A 20,585-nucleotide genomic window follows, 5' to 3' on the forward strand; every position below is an offset into this window, starting at 1 on the left:
GTAAGTAAACTAAGTTTAGGACTGAACTTTTAGAGGCCTGATTTCTTTTTCTCTTTTTTATTTTTATTTTTCCTTGACGAGTTGATCTCTGGCAAGCCCCAAAAGACTGTTTTCTATGACAGTTTTTATCAAAAGCAAAATACCTGGTGCTGCATGAGAAGTTAAGTATCCCTATAAGCTGTGTGAATGCATCTTTTTCTTCTGCATATCCTCAAAAGACAGGGAACTACTAGTATAAAACTTACAGCTGCTTTCTAAAACAAAAGTCTGGGCACTTGGGTACAAAAATTGCTTGTCTCAAACTTTGGTAGTTGCCAGCAATGTAATTGACTTAAGGTCTGACAAGGGTGAGAGTTGAATTAACTGAAATTGTGAATCTTCCGGATAACTTCTCCATTGCTGTTTACCACTGCTACAAAGCTGCATTGTCCCCAGGGGAAAGTCACAATCCAGTGTACCTTAGATGGGAGAGACAGTTCTGAATGCACATAAGAATCTTGTCTCAGAATGGGATATTTTTTTAGGAACTATATATATATATATGTGTGTGTGTGTGTGTGTGTGTGTATATTATATTTATATATATATATATAACCCAATTGATTCTGGCAAAATTAAATAGAAGAATGTTATGCTTAACGTAACTTTTTAATTTTTATTTTTTAATTTTTTTTTGGAAAAGGTATGGAAAATATTTCACTCTGACAGAATGAAAAAATATGGCAAGAATAAGAAAGTTGAGACTTTCAAACAGAAGAAAATAATGAGACCAGGGAAGTAAAGATATGTGGACATTAAATATTGGGGGGAAAAGAGAAAATCCACAGCACATTTTGAAGTCCTTTCAGAACAAATTTTGTGGAACTTCTCTGCACATCTTGACTGACGAATCTGAATCTTGGTTGCTGGTTGGTGAAATGGTGGGTTTAGTTTTACAAAAGTCAAGCAACATTCATACTACATGATTCAGGACCATATAAGACCTCCTAATATATTATTATAGAGCCTCACACTGTGGAACTTTTACGCAGAGTTAATATCTTGTTAATGAGCGGTGTAATGATAAACAGAGTATATAAATTTGCTTACTGGGTGGATCTGAGGAGCTAGATATTCATTATAGTACTCAAATTAGAAGTGAATAACCTGCTTTCTCACAGTTCTTATCCACACTGTTATCTTTAGTGATTGTTTTGCACTGTGAATGTGAATAATTGCAAGCTATTCACTAACAGATATTTATTAGCAGTGGTTCTGTCCCATTTTGTGTTAAGGTGTTGAAGAATAGTGTTGTTCTTGTCTCTCATTTCAGTACACAAAGAAAACATTTTTCTCTTTGCCTAAATTTTTGCCTCAGACATGAGGAGTGGGGTCCTCACATCTTTATGACCTATTTTTACATTCATCATAGGTTAATGTTCAGACATTGGTAAAACAGCAGGCTGACTCTAGAAATGCCTTCTTTTCAATAGCTGTGGGCCTGCTGCTTTAATTAATCTTTTTAGTATCCAAGAGCTGGTTTGTAAACACAGCATGGTAGATTACAAAGTGTAAAGCCTCAGTAATTAAAAGGTATAACAGCATCGAGTTTCTCAACAAACAAAAGATAAAACTGGATTCATATTTGTAAACCAAGTTTGAACACAGTGATGGAGGAGCAGGACCATGTAGCATGAATGCAGATGGTTGATAATGTGCCTACAGCTTTTTGATAAAGGTTATGATGGCGATGACTGGGAGGAGACAAAGGTAAGAGACAGAATCCCACCAGGAATGGTAACCCAAGCTGTTAGAGGGAAGGATGTACTGCATAAAGGTTGGTCCCCTGAAAACATCTTCATTTAGAATGGTGGGGACTGCAATGGCAGGGCTTGGATAATCACATGTCACAGAAAAATATAGTTTCTTTAAATATCATTCTACAAACTGCCCCCCACTTTAAAAATAAAGCAGATATATCTTGCGCTGCACACTGGCCCACTGCCTAGACTACTGAAGCAGGAAGAAAGATGTCTTCATTTCTTACATCATTAGTCTCGACAGTAAATCTTCAGGATGTTTTTTAATTAGTAATACATTTTAAACAGATATTTGGAAAACATTTAAGTCTTTCATTATGCATGTGCAGGAAGTTGCCTTTTTTTGTCAACAATGATAAGTCATGCCACTTGCACCGAAGCAGCATGGTGAAAGCATAGAGCTCTGCAATATGTTGCGGCATGGAAAGGTGACACTTCACAAGTAAAAATGAATGGGCCTAGAAATAGACTTACTTGGAGTGAAAAGTGGTATTTTCTGAAGGAATACTGTGTGTATGTGTGTCTCCCTACACACCCATGTACAAGTCCTGTAGTTTTTAAGTAGTCTATTTCAGTCCTGCAAAGTAACCTGAGTACACTTTAGTTCATTGTGAATTTCTGGGCTTAATGGGGAAACTCTGTTCAGGATGTCCTTTCCCACTAAAAATAAAAATAAACCACTTCCTCCATGGTGAATGGAAGTCTAACATGAATAAGTTCTTGATGTGTGTATTAGATTACATTATTAATGTTATTTTGAAGAAGAAAAAAAAAACACAGTTATTTCTGCTTTATTCTTTAATCACTGGGTTTACCTCTTTTATTTTGTCTTCAAGAACTTCTGGACAGAGACTTGAAATTCTATACTAGGCTACCTGCTGCCAAATTCATCCAAGCTCTATGGTCTTAAAAGGTTACAGCCAGGCAAAAAATAGTCATCACTAAAGTATTTCAGACAACTATCAGGCTTTCTCTTTAGAACAAAATATATTGTCACAAGTATTACTTTATTTTCATCATCTCACATCAGCCATCAGCAGTGACAACATTATGTCACAGATAAGCAGAGAGATCCCCATGGAACACAGCAGTGTCTATCCTGTGTGCAGCTTGACTGCAGGCACACTGCTGAACTCACTGTGGGACTTGAATTTTCACTGCCAAGAAACTTATCTTTTCTCAGTAACTATCTCAAAGATCAAAGCTTCTTCTCAATATTACATTCTCCTTACCAAAATATTGCCATATGTTGTTTAAATTACAGCACAAGATTATGGGTGTAGCAATTTTAATATTTTTTTTCTAATTCTCTATATACTAAATAATTCATATGAACCCAAATCAAGTTTATATAGAAAGCATACACATAAACTGTACACAGAAGATGAAAACAAGTATTTGTGTACAAATTACCCATAATTAAAAAGGCTTAAATTATTTTCTAGCTCTTTTGGGGCAATACTGATTACTTGCTAGTCAGTATTTCTGTTGATGTGACATTCATCTCTCCTGAGTTGCTGTTGACTAAGCAGTATATTAATATCTGAACCCTTCCAATCCTATTTTTGAGCCATATCTTTTATTTTCAGGAAGGAAGAATGAATAACTTGAAGTTCAAATGCATATTTATAGAACTTATTTCCAAGCAGGAGGATCAGTGTAGCAGTCCAGGTCATGTGGCATGCGTTTGCAAAATCGAGCTACGACTGCCTGCCTTGGAGCTCTCCCAGCCAAAGATAAATCTGACTTAGGAATTTTAAGGGTATAAGCCGGTGTCTGCAGTGTGACATGAGCTGACCAACGTACAGTCTTCAATATTTATCCCAGCAGTTGCAGCTTCTTTTGTAGGCATACAAAAAGACCCTGTAGTAGAGTTCTTTCTCTGAATTCTCACTGTTCAAACAAATAGTAAGAAAATGTGACAGAATATATTGCTGTGCAATGTCTGGGGCGGAATCTTCAGATCTACTGTGCAAAATTGAATTCTCAAGCTACTATTGGCAGGACAGATTAACTATTTGTGCCTTATTTTCCCTGTATAGAATAACAGCATGTACCTTTCTCACTGGGGAATTATAATTAATCAACAACTGTAGATTGCTATATAGAGAAGAGCAATCTGGCATGAGCAGTTCATTCAATGAATTGAGCCTGCTTGCAGATAATCCTTGAGCAGATGGTGTTGTTATCAGCCACAGAGAAAAAGAGTTAAAATCACCCCAGCCTGAATATTCCTTTTCTGTTTTATTTCACTTAGAGAATCTTCAGGCCCATGGAAGTATTTCTCAAAGATGAGGAACCTTTTATTTTCAGCTGTCTGAGAACTACATTCAAAAGACAGCGCCTATGGGACTGCTGGAGCTCTCTCCGATCCCCAGAGAGACAGGTGGAGGAGGCTTCCATATGCAGTTTGACTGATTGAGGCCCATTGGGATCTGTCCACACTTCAAAAAAGATTTTATCTTAACCAGAAAGCCTTTTTTAAACGTTTTGTCTCAGCTGAAGCCTTCGGATAACGGACAGACTTTCTTTGACATCAGGAAACAAAACAGCATTTTGAAGGATAACAGAGAGAGAGTGAAGTCAGAATGAGTTTTACTTCAAAATATTCAAGAATTCTATCAATCATTCAAGGTAACAATTACATACCACATAAATTCACTGTTTGCTATTCAAGAGAAAAACTGCTTGTTATCATTGAATTTAACTTATGTGTTTCCAAGCAATGTTCCTCATTTTTACTTTGCTTTATTTTTTCATTTGTATTCCCCTGGAGACTAACTTAAGGTTTAAATGACTTTTCAGAAAGAAATGTTATAAGCCATAATGGTACACTAGTCACTGCCTAGCAGCCACCACATCCAAACAACGAGTACCAGGCTATACGGTATAGCCTAGTATATATTTCTATTAAGATATTTATTTAGGTATTTTGAAATGCAATTATTAGCCTTGTAAGTGCACAGTCAGCTAATGTTTGTCAGCTAGTGGTTGGTGAGACTATGTGGGCTGTCGAAGACAACCTCTGTTCTGATACAGAAAATATACAGCATGATTGCTCACAACTAGATAATGTAAAGGATTTTGCCCTAGGACCTTGCCTTTAGTTCATTAAGTCAGAAATCAGATTACATTTCCTTGCCTCTCTTTCTTCTGTCTACAGCAAACCACCTAACACTTGAAGTACCTAAATCCCACAGAAGTATTAAGTATTGTATCTGATTGTGTGAGAGAGAGTTGGTATATGCTTCTGTTTGAACATGCTCCGGTGATGGAGATGATGATGCGCTTAGCGCAATCTCCTATTTATGTTGGTTTTGATGAATAAATTGTTTGTATTTAAAAGTTATTCATAATGAACTGCTCAGAATTAAGTGCTTCTTGTAAGTGCTGAATGTAACAACACCTGAGAAACACAGAAGAGATGCCTGCATTCATTTCTATCTGAAATTTCATCATTTTTCTAATTTAAAAACAATGGTGCCAAACACAATGGCCATAAATGTGGAAGTTGGTTTAACAGGAAACTCAGCACAACTGGAATTTATTTGTTCCTAACTGTAAGAAATGGAGAAAATAACCTTTAATTAGGCCTTCCAGGTTAACCTCTAGTGGATGAAGTTCTATTTTGCTGAACAAACAGGCAAGATATTGTCCTTAGGCTGACATATGTCATTAATAAGATTCTTCACCAAGGTTCAGTTGACTTCCTTCTTTCTCACTGAACTTTCTTTTTATCCTTTTTTTTTCTGTTGTTGTTCTTTTTGTTTGTTTGTTTGTGACAAAACTTTAAATCTTCATTTTTAAACATAACGTGCATTTTAAAAAACACAAAGTGAAAAAAAGTTCTCAATTGCAATGGAGGAAATGCTAAAAAAAAACAAACAAAACGTATCAGGAACATTCCTTTGCTAATGACATACCTGAATCTGCTAAACGTGAAACTGCAAATAGGCAAAGCCCCTACGTGAGTCTTAATTAGCATAATTATTCCTTGAATTCCAGATGTTTAATAAAAGGCTCAAAGCAAAATTTCATTTTTCTGTAACGTTTGGATAACAGTAAAGAATAGTTTAAAGTGGAGATTTAGCCATGTATACCCTTCTCTCATAATTTGGTACATATGTCATGCTAGACAAGTTAGATGTAAGAACAGAATGCATGTTCCATGCTGAGGAAAGTCTTAAATCTATGATTTTTCTTATAATTTCATCTGTATGATTCTCTTTAAATAAAGCCTAAAATTTAATAAGAGAAATGATGTTAACTAAGTCATAATTCAGTATCTAGAGATTAAAAAATTTTGAAGAACTCATTTTCAGTGGCTGCCACCAATGTTAAAAGAAATGAATCTGTCATATTAATGAGTTTGTCTTCAGTTTGCTGTTAAGGGTAATGCAGGGCTGTGTTATAATCTGACAGTGGCTGTAAGCATTGGACAGTTCTGGATTAAGACTGCTTTCACAGAGTTATTATTTTTCTTTTCCCCAACACTGAGTGATGTCTTCTGTTTCACACAGACCAAGTTTGGAAGCAGACCTTTCCTGTATTACTACTTTGTCCCCCTTCTCTATCTAGGCAGTTATTTGTTTGGGTCTGATGACATGAGAAAAATGAATAGTTTCAGAAAAGCCTTAATCTCGGACACCCATGTAAGACCCTGCAACTGAATTATGTCCTGGAGTTCTTAGAAGTTGATGCCACAGGTGCAATAAAGCTACGTCAAATTAATATTGATGGTTAATGACTAAATGCATACCAAATACATAAAAAGAAAAAACAACAACAAACCCATTTGCTCTGAATTTCACTTTTGTGTAGTTTATTTTTAGCAAAAAGGAACATATGAGATGTCTTAGCTCCTGTATTTTTCTATTTTTTCACTAGTTCACCTTTGCAGAAAATTAGGAAATTAGAGTATGCCAAACAAGCAAGCAACAAACCAACAACAAAAATAACACAGCAATCAAAACAAAAAAAACGAACTGTCCGCATACAAAGGTCTTCCGTTCAGTGTCTTCCAATGAATCCACAATGATATGACAAAGCAATCTGATGTCCCCACAACCTACATATTTATAACAAACCTATAAATAAACATGTAATAAAAAGAGAAGTTGCTGCTGTGTTTCAGACACTTGTTGAGTGGCTGTATAGTTACACTGGAATAATTCATTGCAAGTTAGGTCATACAGTGTTTATGGAATACACTTCATTTTCCTTTTCGGTATCTGTCAACTAGTTTACACTCCTGTTTGGAGCACCATCTGACTCACAGAGTAAAGCAAGTTGAACTACTGTGAATGGGGCCAACTTGACTTAAATATCCTTCATGGTTTATACCACTCTGGAGATGGAAAGAGGCCTTTAGGCTGGCACTGTGCAATTGATCTGCTGTAGTAGAGTCCTGCAGAATAAATAGAAGGTGAATCTAAAGGAAAGCTCATGCAGGTAAGTGACATCACCAGGTAAATCAGTGCTAAATGTTACCGAAGCTTCATATGGAACGAATACATAGGTATGTCAGAGTCCCTCATTAACTTAATCAGATTAAAAATTGTATTCTTATATAATTAAGTTCAAGCTTTCAATCAACCTTTGGTGATTGTCAATGCATTGTCTTCAGTGGGGTAACAATGCAAAAAAAAAAAAAAAAAAGAAAAAGAAAAAGAAAAAAAAATTACTAAAAATTGGAACACGGGACTGTTCCACCTAATTCACAGGGACTCACTGAAAGCAACATCTAAATAATTTAAACCTTTGTTTCTGTGTGAACTTTTATTATACATATTATGTTTTTTTAGGGATCTGTCTCTGGAATAGCATCTAACTTGTTCCAGAAACAACTGTGATGTATAACTTGGTTGCCAAAATCTTCTCCTTAGATTTCATTAAAATCAGTCAAGTAACATCTTCTAGGCATTCTCAGATGTGCTGTGCTGTGTGTTGAAGGGACTGCAGGTATTTTTGTATACTTAACAACATCTACAAATTTTGTTCGTCACTCTAACTTCTGATATATCTGCTGAGGAATTTTGTATATTACATTCCTTAAAAACAACAACAACAAACAAAAGCCAACAGAACTTGATATTAATATAGTCCATGCAGCATTAATAGATGGGGATAAATGGGAATCTGTGAAGTCAAAACTGCATAAAATAAGCACAAATTATAAAATCATAGGCATAATCAGAAGCAGCACACAGAAAAAGCCTTGACAGAAATGAGATCTGGTTATAAGTCAGGAAAACTGGGCAGTAGGAACAATTTACAATGGTGGAGACCCCAAGAGAATGTGGTAAGATCACCAAATAGTTAATCAAGAGAAAAATAAAAAATACTACATAAGTTAAAAAAAAAAAAGAAAAAAAGGCTGCAATATACTCCTAGCTCTGATTCATAGACTTGGAAACAAACAAAAAAAATAGATACCCATTATTTGTTACTTAGGTTAGCAATCAAATTTTCATCATTTCTGTGCCAAATTTTCCTTCTTTTTGAAGTTTACTTTACTTCTATCAGAAAGAATATGTGGAGGTTTTTTTTTTGTTGTTTTGTTTTAATTAAAATCCAACAATCACTTTATACTAAAAATCAGAAAACATTGAACCACAGCTGCCCAAACTCCGTCCTTTTTCTGCAAAAACTCTAACTGTGCTCACCAGGTTCCAGATGGCTGTGAATCCATTGAGGATGTTTCTTCCTGGGATGATGAGACACTTGGAAATGCAAAATGACATTTACTATAAAATTACAGTGATATTTTAAAATTTCAATGTGTGTATGAACTAATTTGGTTCAGGAATACAGATTACAGACACATGTGACATAGGCATGCATGTGAAAAAACTGGAAACACCTAATGTGCAAAATGTTGATTTCTAGCAGTTACCTTTGGCCTTAATTTTGATATTTAGAATTTTTTAAATAGTATTAGAATATGTTGAAAATGTGAATGTATTTTACAATAACATCAAGAGCGCCCGTCACATGCAGGGGGCTACTGGAGGGATGAGGTTGAGAGTGCGTGCCACGTGGCCACGTGTTCACCACACGCAACTGTTCCATGATGCATGTAACAACTTTTTCAGGCAGTTATAGATAGACCTGCAGAAAGGCCATGTTACATTGCACAGATAAGTAGGATTCATTGAGCATTAGTAGCACATGAGGAGTGAATAACCTGCAGGAAAAGTAACACATAGCTTAAATGCAAATAAAAGTCATGTCAGCTCCTTTTTAGTATGGTTAGTGTGACTGTAAGATATGTTCTGTGAGAAACAACTACACTGAAACCAAAATGAAGTCGCAAATCATTTTACTTGTCTAATTTTTTTTCTTTTGTTTTCTGTTTTTTTTCTTTCTCCTGTGTATCATCATGTTCCTAACTCTGTCTTTCCCTTTTCGATGTACTAAGAATATCTACCTTTATTGCTTTAAAAAATGTTCAAAACAATTGAGTGTTCCCACTGTATTCTGCTCTTAGGCAGTATCAATTCTAAGGTGGGCAGATGCGAGGTCTGCTGTACTACTATGATAAGGTGGTGTAATAGGAGCATGATCTGCCTCTTAGTATCATCTGTCATTGTAAGGAAATCCTATGTGCTTTCTTATGGACTCTAGCATGGGGATTCATCACAAGACTTCTAAAAGAAGGAGGAAAATAAAAATGCCCTCCCGAGGCCCATTATATTCTGCTCCCAACTGGCACTGCTCTGGACAAACAAAGATGGCCAATTGCATGCTAATGTAGATGGATAGCAGCTGCATCCCTTGCCATGAATCACAGTGAATGCTCATGGCAAGAGAATCTGAACAAGACTCTTCCCAACACTTTCTTATCAGGATCTCATGCATAATATCACACTTAATATACCAGCTTGTATAGGCTTGGTGTAAAACTGAGTTATATTGACTGTACTAATGGAAATGTGCTTGGCACTTGCTAGTTATAACACTAGAAGGCTTGTAGTCCTGGTTCTTCCATTTCAGTACCTTTCAAAAGCCTTACAAACACCAAATAAATACAGGAATAAACTGAAATATCCCGGGAGGTCTGTTTTGGATACCAAGAAACAGAAGCATTAGTATTTTGGTAAACATCAAATGAAATGTATCTGTTTATCTGATTAATACACGCACACAGGGAAGTTGAAAGGAGCGATCAGCACAGAGGTGAGAGACTCAGATCTTACAAGTTAAATTGGAGGAAGATTAAGCAGTTTGTGTGCCAGTGAGCACTGAGTATTTAAAAGTATGCACAACAATTAGGAAAGCAGAATGAGGAGGTGTATGGGATTCAGCAATAGGGCCAGCAAAGGAGACTCAGAGCTACATTTAGGCTTTTTGTTCAATTAGATACATGCTAAATAGAATTTCTCTTCATGACCAACACAAGAGGAATATTATCCCTGTGCAGACTGCTGATTAACATTTATAGCTTGCTCATTGGATCACCTACATAAAGACCTCTGTCACTTATTCACATCAGCATTAACTTGAGCCACAGGAATTTTTAAACCAGATGGCTAAGGATGAAAATTAACTTGGATCAAACCCCAGTACAGTCACCCCCACTTCCACAAAAGAAAAAGCTAAAATCCCTATCAATTTCAGCGGTGACGGGTGTTTCCCATAGCAGACATCTCTGCACTGCAGTGGGATTGTGCCAGACTTTCTGTACTATGGAAAATGACTCCTTATGTCCTCCATTCCCTTCACATGAAAGCAAGCAATTGATGTGGGAGAGTTTCATCCATTCATGAAAAGAATAAAAGAAGGTACACCATCCAGACACAAAAAGTGAAGACAGATCATGAAAGACACAACATGTCTAAACAAGAGAAAGGACACAATTCAGGAGGACCCATGTTCTGTACTCAGCTGGTGCTTACCTTCCTCTCTGAGCAGGGCAGCTTTTAGCCATGCTACACCATCTCAAGCCTCTCACTTCTTCCCTCAAACACTGTCAGTTTTGCTTGTAAAAAAACAACAACAACAAAATAAAACAACATCACCACAAAATCATTTTAAACATAACTAATGATTATTGTCTCCATCTCTTTTCCTACATTAGTATATGAAAACTTTCATAAAGTAACAGGTTGTATGGCCCTGACAGCTCACTGCTATGGAGATTACGGAGGAATTGACTGGAGAACACAGAGGAAACATGAATAGTTTCAGACTCAAAGGCCTTAAATAGTAATAATTGAATAGGACATTAACTCAAATATTAAAAACAACCTCACTTATATGCAAATTCTTTGGTGATTGCTATTAGTTGGCAAAGAATGCATATGCTTTCAGAAAGGCTTGTGTTATCCTGTAAGGTAGTAGCAAAATTGTGGTCAAGAAATGGTCACACACACACACTTGAATAACACTGTATGGTGACAATAATGAAAAGATGGTGGTGATCTGAGACAATCTCCACCGAGGAGCAGTCTCTAAGAAATGCTGCCTTAGTGGTGGTCAGCCCTTAAATGAGGTCTAGAGGAGATGGCGTCAAGCTCGACCCTTTCTGGGAGCACAGCTAAATTACTCTCACCTGTGCTCCCACAGCTGACCCTACACTTGCCTCAGCTGATTAATCAGATATTCAAGCTGTGATTATCAATTTCTCATAAAAACACATTAAGAAAGACTCAGAAGACAGCAAATGTTACAGTAAATTTGCATAAGAGAAAGTGCAACTTCGACATTTTTTCTTTCATTTCACCATTCTTTAAAACAACCTGAAAGACAACCTCAGAATTACAGAATATCCCAAGTTGGAAGAGACTCATATGGCTCATTAAGGCTTACTCTGGACTCTGCACAGCACAAATGACAAATGAAAAAGAAAATAAAAAACAGAAAAAAGGAAAATCATGTCCATAGAAAAACTCATTAATAAATAACATTTGGAAATGGGAATAAGTTCAATTACATCTTAAAGAAGATGGAGAAAGAAGAATTTTGTAGTTAAAAAAACACTGAAGATGAGCAAAGCACCTTATCTTCTTCATCATTTAGGATCTGGATCTCCTAAAATTTAATTCACATCCTGTCTGATTTATATTCCAGAATAGTTGTTAATCAGACAAAGCTGCTCCTCTTTCTATGAGAGCTGAGAATAAGGCCTGGGTGTCCCTGGTGGATTTTCAAACTACAGAATCATTTTCATTTTCTGTCTGACACTCTAAATATTTGAACAACTTGAGCAAGAGTGGCAGAGGGATGCACCCTAGAATACTAATTGCCTTTGAGCATTTGCTGCAAATTGGTCAGTTGTTTGGGAATTCATTTAGAAAGCGTGAAAGGTGGATGTTTAAATCATTTATTAATAAGGAAGGTGAGAAAGGAAGCTGGCTTCCACACAGAGGAGGTTTACCTTTGTGAGTCTAAAAACCTAAAGTTTTATCTAAATGCAGGACTTAGTGAATATAACCTAAAAAAGAATTTAGCAACGTGCTAACTGCAAGAAATGGCAGCCTGTATAAGAAAAAAAAAAAAAAAGAATTAAATTGCATGATACTGATCTTTATGAAGAAACTTACATTTGTAATATATTCACGTATGCATACACAAATGTTCTGTAATTTATATGCACTATTTAAGCATACTTTTATTCAGAAAACAAAGTCCATATAAAATAGAAGCAAAGACTAGAATTAAATAAGAGGAAAAACAAAAACTTGATATTGATGAAAGGGGAAAAATTTAAGTTACTCAAATAATACAAAACTGAACTTAGCATTTTTCTGTGCAGTCTTGCAACTCTGGTTGCTGCATTCATTTTTGAAGATGCTAGCATTAGATTCTTAGTGATAAGGTCTCGTTGCAGAGCTCAATGCAAAAGAGCTTCTCTGTTTGCACTGGGATCCCACTAAAAAAAACCAACAAAACAAAAAACAAACAAACAACAAAAAAAACACACTTCCAAATTTTCATATCATTGTCATTATTATCAGGCTGCCTAAAAGCTCCAGCTGCTAGACTCTGTAAGAAAGCATGGCTTTCATAAAGCTGTAACTGCAGTATTTGTGGTCTTGAAGAACTGAAAACTTGTCCAAGGAGTACATCAAAACGGGAAGCTGGAGGGATTTCTTTGTTTCAAATGTTATTTATAGATGCTTGAAGTAAAGGCTTTTGAGTCATGGAATGGGTTGACTTAGCAGGGATGCACTCCATGAGACCAGGCTGCCCAAAGTCCTGTTCAACCTTGCCTTGCACACTTCCACACTTAGCATCAGAAAACTTCTGAAGCAGATAATGCAAGCCAAGTTTGATACAACGAAATTCTCAGAAGCTTAAGCAATCCTAGAGATGGATAGTGTTCTTCATGTGGCTATTTTTGATTACTTTTTTCCACCTGTATTAACACTCCTAGTACATTTTACTTCCCTCAGAAAAGAAATTGTTACAGTACCTATGAAGTTAATTCAGTCCTACTAAGATATAAAAACATCTACGGATACTAATTCTGGCTACACAGCAATTCAGAGGTCTTCTCCATGCTCCTTGTGAATAGGCTTTCTATTGATACAGGTTTAGGCAGCTGGTCCAGGTACTTTATTTTCTGAGAACTATGAGTTCTGAACACCTGGTGAGTCCCAGTGCGCCCCTTTAAATCGCCTGCAGCAGCCTGCTTCTGTCAGAGGTTGGAAGCCCTGCCAGCGTGACCAGATTTCCTCTGTTTTCTTTCCATCAGCCACAGGCCTTCCCTGCCAGAGCCCAGAACGCTTCCACGTAATAAGAGTAGAAGATTGTTTCATCAGCTCTGCAGAGATTTCAAGACAATCCATTGTGAATTTTGCACTCCCTAGTGAAATACAGAGTAAGAGTATTGAAAGCATTAACCATAAAAAACATTTAATGGGTATTTTCACCTCGTCACTGAGAGTTAGGCACGTAGTCCACTGAATTGTACTTTTACATTTCATGTGTAGAACAATGTTGTCCCTTAAAAATTAAATTCCAATGAGATTACTTATGCCTGAATCGTATTCATTGTGGGATAATAATTAAAAGGGATCACAAGTAATGGGTTTTCTCCCAGATATCATATATTGCCGTCCTAATATTTATGTTATGTACTGCAGTCTAGCCAGTGTTACCCTAAGGGAGTTAGGGATGATATTGCTTTGGATGGGAAGGCTGGAATCAGAGGACTGATATGGCTAAGTGAATTTTGTTTATTTGTTAAAATACAACCCAACAGTCCAGATGCAAACAGAGCATCACCTGCAAAATTGCCTCTGTTAGCAGAAGGATCAGCATTAAAATCCACCACTTCATTTAGACTACTCTCATGAAAACAGATCCACAAGATCGCTCCACCGATTGTTCTTCCTAAGAAGTGTTGCAAACTTAGTACTGTTTTGCCCTCACTGTGTAATCCTAACAGTTCTTCTGAGCACTGAGAAGTGCAATTTTATCATCTCCTCTCTCCTCCCCTCCAGCACAAATGTGCACACACACAAAAAAAGTATTTTATTAAGGCTTACAACTGCCTGCATTGAAACTTTTGGCAGAAGTGCATGCTGGCAATCAGTCTGAGAAGCACTGACTTGTGGTTGCAGCAGCGGCAGTGGTACACGAAGGTAGTGACAGCTCAGAACACTGAAGTGTTGATTGAAAATATGCATTTAAAAGATGCCAGCTTACAAAAGAAGTGACAGTTACTGTGTTTAAAACAATTGATACAGCTTTCTGTTTACCATCAGAACTGGTTAAACAGCAGAATTTCCAGTTCATTAAAATTATTCTTTTTTTTTTTTTTTTTTTTTTTTTCCCCCAAGCTCTCTAGGGAATAATCATTTCTCTCATTTAGTGACATGGAATATTTGCCCCTTTGACTGCTAATACTGCTAATAGCAAAAGCAAAAAGCACTTAAATTTTTTCCCAGATTTTGCCACATGCTGCCACAGTGGACCAAGACATTCAACCTCCTTCGGACCCCAGCCACCCAAGTAATGCTCTGTAGACAGAGCTTATTGATAGCAACTAGCGGGCCCAAATCCTTAAAAATAAAACATTTGTCTTTTCACTTATATGTCTTCAGCTGACTTCCAGTAAAGCTGTTTTTTCTTATTCCCAATACAGCAAAGAGCCACTCATTCGTCAGCAGCAGTTGTCAGCACTGGCATTTACACACATGTAGCGACAGGAGAGAATGGAAGTTACAAGGCCTATTTCCATTAAAAATCACAGTCAGTGTGTCACTTGCATGTTGTGGCTGGTTTGTCATGGCCTGGTAAGGCTGTGTCACAGCTGACATTAGCATGTTGGAGAACAAGCAGAGCTCACGTAAGTATTCTGACAAGTGGCATCTCCTGCAAATGCCAATCAATTGCCTTCCCTGTTGTAATTTAGATTCCTCCAGCCTTTGCAGCAGGTACATAATCCAGCAGATTGGGAATACAAACAGCTGCAGAAGATTTAGTGTGATAAAAGTAAATGATAGTTAATGTAAGAAGCATTCTCAGGTACTCTCTGCAGCCACACCAGAGAAAAACTATACAGATGGAAGGTCCCCTACTGTCTTTCACATGTGATAATGCAAATGAAATACCGAGGATGAATATGAGGTGTGTATCAATTTATCTTTAGAAAAACAAAGGAAAAACAAAGAAAGAGAGGTGTTAGTAATATTTCACCATATGCTGTCCAAAAATCAGGAAACTCGAAAGCTAAGATACATTCTCAACATCCAACAGAAAACCACATTCATGTATTTTAAGTGTTTAGTTTCAAGATCATTTCAATATTTGTATGAAGTTGTCGTACCATATATTTTGTTCAAAATAGTAGCTAAGCTTTTAACAAGAACAGCATAAAATACAGGATCTGAAATCTTCCCGCATATATTTCATGCTTCTGAGTTATTGTCTCACCTTATGTGCCAGCATTATCATAGTAAATATGCACAAGAAGTTGACAGGAAATAATATATGGAGGCTAAGGAAACAAAACAGCGCCTACAGGGATATTTGGCTCAATGGCTTAAATTATACAGAACAAGGCTGGTGTATAGAATTTAACTCTGAAATAAGACTGTTCTATATGTTATTCCCTCTGTCAAAATATGGTATCTTTCAAAAGAATCGCAGCTCAAACTTAATAGAGAAGAAGATCAATCCATTAAATTGCTATTATTATGAAACTGATGTGTTATTACAAAAATGTTTGTAGTAGGGAGAGCTAATATTCTGTCCTTTGCATTTAAAGCCACATTAAAGAAATTCAAAAGGCTGTGATCTGTACTAATTCAAACCCTTCTTTTACATAGGAGTTTTGCTATTTCCTGAACGAATGGGAATTCTGGAGGCACAGACTGCAAAACAGTTTGTCACTTAAAGAGAATAACAGTTGCCGGGATGCATACAGACAATGGACATGACTGCCTCTGCTCTCAAAGTAGTTGCACAGTTGCACAGTTTTGCTCAGGACAGGGAGTATTTTCCCAAATAAGCAGATGTAGTTCAAGAGTCAACACAAGGCCGAGATTATCACCCATTGTCAAATTGAGGCAGTCATCCTGTTCTGAAGGCTGCAAGTATAAGAGCACAGACTCAGCCAGACAACAATCCCAAATAAATACGCTAAAACAGACATAAATATACTTACATATGCACACAGATATCAGAAGTATGTTACTTAGGAGCTTCATTTTTCTATATCATATCCAATCATTAGAAAAGCATGTCAAACAATTAAACCAATAGTATTATTCTCAAGCCTACTTTGTTGGGGGCTGTCAAGTACCTACAGGCATCATCATAATCATAACATGACAATATAAATGCCTTTTTCCTGTGCAGTATACTTCACGCTGTATTATTATTCTACAAATTATTGAATATATTAAAAATAGAGGGGTTCTTCCAACATGGTTTGAGCATCTCCCCCAGCATGTCGGTGACACATCCACTCAACTTGGAATAGTAGACCTTCTTATTGATTATGGGAATTTATGAGCAATTGAAACAAAAATTTCAAGCCTTTTCCTTTACCAGTGCAAACACTGCATGTGTGTGCTAGAGATTATTTTTGTTGTGTCCTGTCATTCTAATATCATCCAAGATGGGAAAAATGATGGCAAACAAGGGGAAATTTAAAGCACAAGGTAACAATGCTTCCTGTAGTTGCAGGCTTCTCATAAAAATGAAATTCCAACTCCAGAAGCTATTTTTTGTCATTTCTGAATGAATCAAATGTCACCAAAATGGACAATGCCAATCAGCAGGACTACTGAAATATCTGAATGTAAATTTGCTGAACAGAATAAGCCTGTAAAATGAAAAGATTAAATCACATATTCTGACACTAACCATTTTAAGAATTGGATTGAAAACATATATGTGCACATAGCATTTATATGTTATGCAGAGCTCACACTGAAACAGGGCAGCCTCCTCCTTTTCCTTAGATTGTTAATAACAAAAATTTTCATGTCAATTGAACATATTCCAATAACTATTCAATACAGTTCAAAATATCACTACCATTCAGATGCATTAGTATTAACATCTGAACAGCATAACATTTTAGTTGGTTCCTCGGGACCTGTAGCAATGCAAGCTGCTTCCTCAGTCAGTGAAAAGCATTTTCAATTTCATCATTTGACAAAGTCCCACAGACTAAAACAACACATGTTTGTTCTCTGCATTGAAGAGGCTTTGGATTGCTGCATTCAGATCCCAAAAGCATAGAGTTTGCTTTAAGGCACAGGAAGAGTCTCAGGCTATGCTGCAGATGTCCTTAGAAAATTCTGTGTAACAATACAGATTCTGTCTGTACCTTCTAAGACAAACCTGGTTCTCATTTACATGCATACGCACACTTGCAAAGAAGAACACGCCAGTGTTTTCACAACTGAGTTTGTACATAACATTGTTTTCCAACAGATAAAATTTTCACTGGTTAAAATGAATTATTGCCTGCAAGCTAAAGGCAGAATTCACCCTATGAATCAAATGGTCTTTCTTCTTCTTTTTGATGGTGCATTTACTAGGCAGTTCCAAGATGTAATCACAACTTTATGACTGATGCCACACAAATAATTTCAGCTGAATAATTGTAACTTCCTTCTAATTTTGTAAATTCATTTAAACAATATATATTGAACTATGTATATACATATAGAAGGAACTGCCTTCTATGTCAGATTCAGTGCAACACACTGAAATCTACAACACATTGATTAAAACAAAGCTGCTGTCAAATGCTGTTCTTCAGGATGAATGTGTATATAATTTCATACCTAGCTTACTAGAAATCAGCTGTGACCTCATCCTTCCATGGAGACATGAAGAAATGATGCTGATACAAGGAAATCAAGTTCTATTCTCATTTGCAGTTACATTTTCAAATATATTTGCCCCTCCAAACAGGACTCAACAGAGGTTACTGTTTATGTATTCGCATGCCTTCTAGGATGGATACGCATGCACAGGCATGTTGAAAATGCTATACGAAGGTCCATGGGCATGTTAAAGTCATAAGTATTTACCAGCATACAAACCTGCTGCCACAGGATATTTTAAATGTAATACATATATAAGACAAGTAGACACAGGTTTCTTCAACTTGAACAAATTCACAGACTAATACAGAACTTAATTTCTGGTGCTATTTAGACAGGATATCAGAAATTAGATCCATGGAGTTACTGAACAAGTTCTGATGAAACTGCCTATGTTTTTGTGTGTGTGTGTGTTTGGCACCATAAGCAATGGGCAACCATGAAATGTAGGTAGAATATTTATAAGGTATAGAACTAGTGGAAAATTGTCTTGATAAAACAGTTTTCCTCTGAAAAATACAGATTTGACCAAATTATATTTTGCAGAAACATACTGCTTCCAGGGCAATTCAATAAAAAATATCAAAACTTGGTTTCAACTAGATTGAAAATTTCTTCATTTTACCACAGATAGATAAAATATTTTCAAGTGAGTTAACATGGATTTCTATATACACCTGAGTAGCCAAAATATCTCAAGCGAACATATTCTTCTTACAGTTTGGGTTCAGGCCACACCTGGAGTGCACTGATGATGACTTTCTGGTTCAGGACAGACCCACTGGAGGTGAAACACTGCTTGACCTGGTGCTGGCCAACATGGAAGAGTTCATTATAGAAGTTAAGATCAGAGGCAGCCTGGGCTGCAGCACCCTGGTCAAGTTTGTGTTTTTAAGGAATCTGGACTTGGCAAATATTGGAGCTGGGACCTTGAAATTCAGGAGAGCAACCTTCAGGCTGCATAAGAAATTGCTGCATCAGATCCTCTGGGAAATCAGCGTGGCTGAGCGAGGACCTGCTGAGCAAATTGAGGGAAGTAAAGGAAAAACATAAGCAGCAGAAGTAGATATGGTTGGCCTGGAAAGAATATAGGAATGCTGTCCCGATGTGCAGTGATGGGATCAGGAGAGCCAAGGTAATGGATGTGAAAAACAAGGGTTTCTTTAGATACATTAAGCAGAAGAGACAGGCAAAAGAAAGTATATTTCTGCTGATAAATGAAAAGGGAGACCTGATCTTTTCAGACATGGAGAAGGCTCAATTGAGTTGGGCTTGTTTAGCTTGAAGAAGAAAAAGGCATGGGGAGACCACATTGTGGCCTACCAGTACTTGAAGGGAGCTTACAAGCAGGAGCAGGACCAGCCTTTTTCATAGTCTGACAGCTCCAGGACAAGCTGGAATGGCTTTAAACCAAAAAAGGAGAGGTTTTGGTTAGATGTTAAAAGAAATTCATCACTAAGGGGGTAGTGAGGCCCTGGCACTGCTGCCCGGAGCTGTGGTGCCCCATCCCTGGAGGCGCCCAAGGCCAAGTTGGCTGGGCTCTGGGCAGCCTGAGCCAGCGGGGAGCAGCTGTGCCCACGGCAGGGGTTAGAACTGGATGATCTTTAGGGTCCCTTCCAATCTAAGCCACTTTGTGATTCTACAATTCTACGATCATCATTAAACTTAATGCTCTGCTTCTAAGAATTATTGGTAATGGAGACCGTAATACGTGCGTCAGTATTTAGGAAGTTTCTGCAGTGTAGACTTTTCATCCCAATGCATTTCATAAGTGGATTTATCTATAATAAATCTATGAAACAAATGCATGCAGAAACACATTTCTGAATTTATTACTTCATTAAGTTAAGCTTCAGTAAGGTTGATGAGGTAAAGCTAATATCAGGGCATGCCATATTGTACAGGCTTTCTAGATTTTTCTAAGCAATAAAAATAAATCATAGAAATGTTTCTTGCTGTGTTGTGAAGGCTTATGGGTAATTACCAGTGTGGCCATTCTCACAAACTTCAGTATTTTAGGATTACTTCAATATTTCATATTTCTGTACTAACAGGCAGCAGCAATAAAAATGTGGAATCCAAAGGAAAAAATGCAACAGTCCATGAAAAGAAATTGACATTATCAGTATTATTTGTGAAGCAGTTATACTCACTAGGAACTTTTCAAGCCTACACTTGCTTTGTTTTCGTTATTTCCATTTCTATGCATTATAGACACCCAGCCTGCCAGATCCACAACCTTCAGAGATCTTCTCACAGGACTGTGAGAACAGTCCAGGACACAGAATTCAGATCCAAACCACACAAAGAAACACATCATAAATTCTATGTAGAAACCTCATTCCTACCACAATCCTACAAGAAACTGAGATAGCTCTATGTCACTGTCTTGACCAGGTACCCATAAATGTAAAGACTTTTTCTTTTTACATACCCATACAAAGTCCTTGATTTTTTTCCCTTTTACACCCTTATCAGAAAAAAAAAATAA

The 20,585-nt window shown here is 36.9% G+C and overlaps 2 long non-coding RNA genes across 3 annotated transcripts; one reads left to right on the forward strand and one right to left on the reverse strand.

The window, feature by feature from the left end:
* The first annotated feature begins 280 nt into the window (after window positions 1–280).
* On the forward strand, window positions 281–6,767 carry LOC107310859 (uncharacterized). The gene is made up of 3 exons (XR_001553770.3): window positions 281–920; window positions 4,057–4,433; window positions 6,687–6,767. It is a non-coding gene; the product is annotated as an uncharacterized LOC107310859 (long non-coding RNA).
* Window positions 6,602–19,964, reverse strand: LOC107310860 (uncharacterized). 2 transcript variants are annotated; one of them, XR_004306692.2, is made up of 3 exons: window positions 10,697–19,964; window positions 8,465–8,521; window positions 6,602–7,206 (listed from the first exon to the last, which is right to left on the reverse strand). It is a non-coding gene; the product is annotated as an uncharacterized LOC107310860 (long non-coding RNA). The 2 variants fall into 2 exon arrangements; XR_004306690.2 differs by having other exon boundaries at window positions 6,602–8,521.
* Between the last annotated feature and the right edge of the window lie 621 nt (window positions 19,965–20,585).

This window comes from Coturnix japonica, chromosome 3 (assembly GCF_054131305.1).
Source record: "Coturnix japonica strain WE chromosome 3, WE-NBRP24, whole genome shotgun sequence".
In the NCBI taxonomy this organism is placed as follows: Eukaryota; Metazoa; Chordata; class Aves; order Galliformes; family Phasianidae; genus Coturnix; species Coturnix japonica.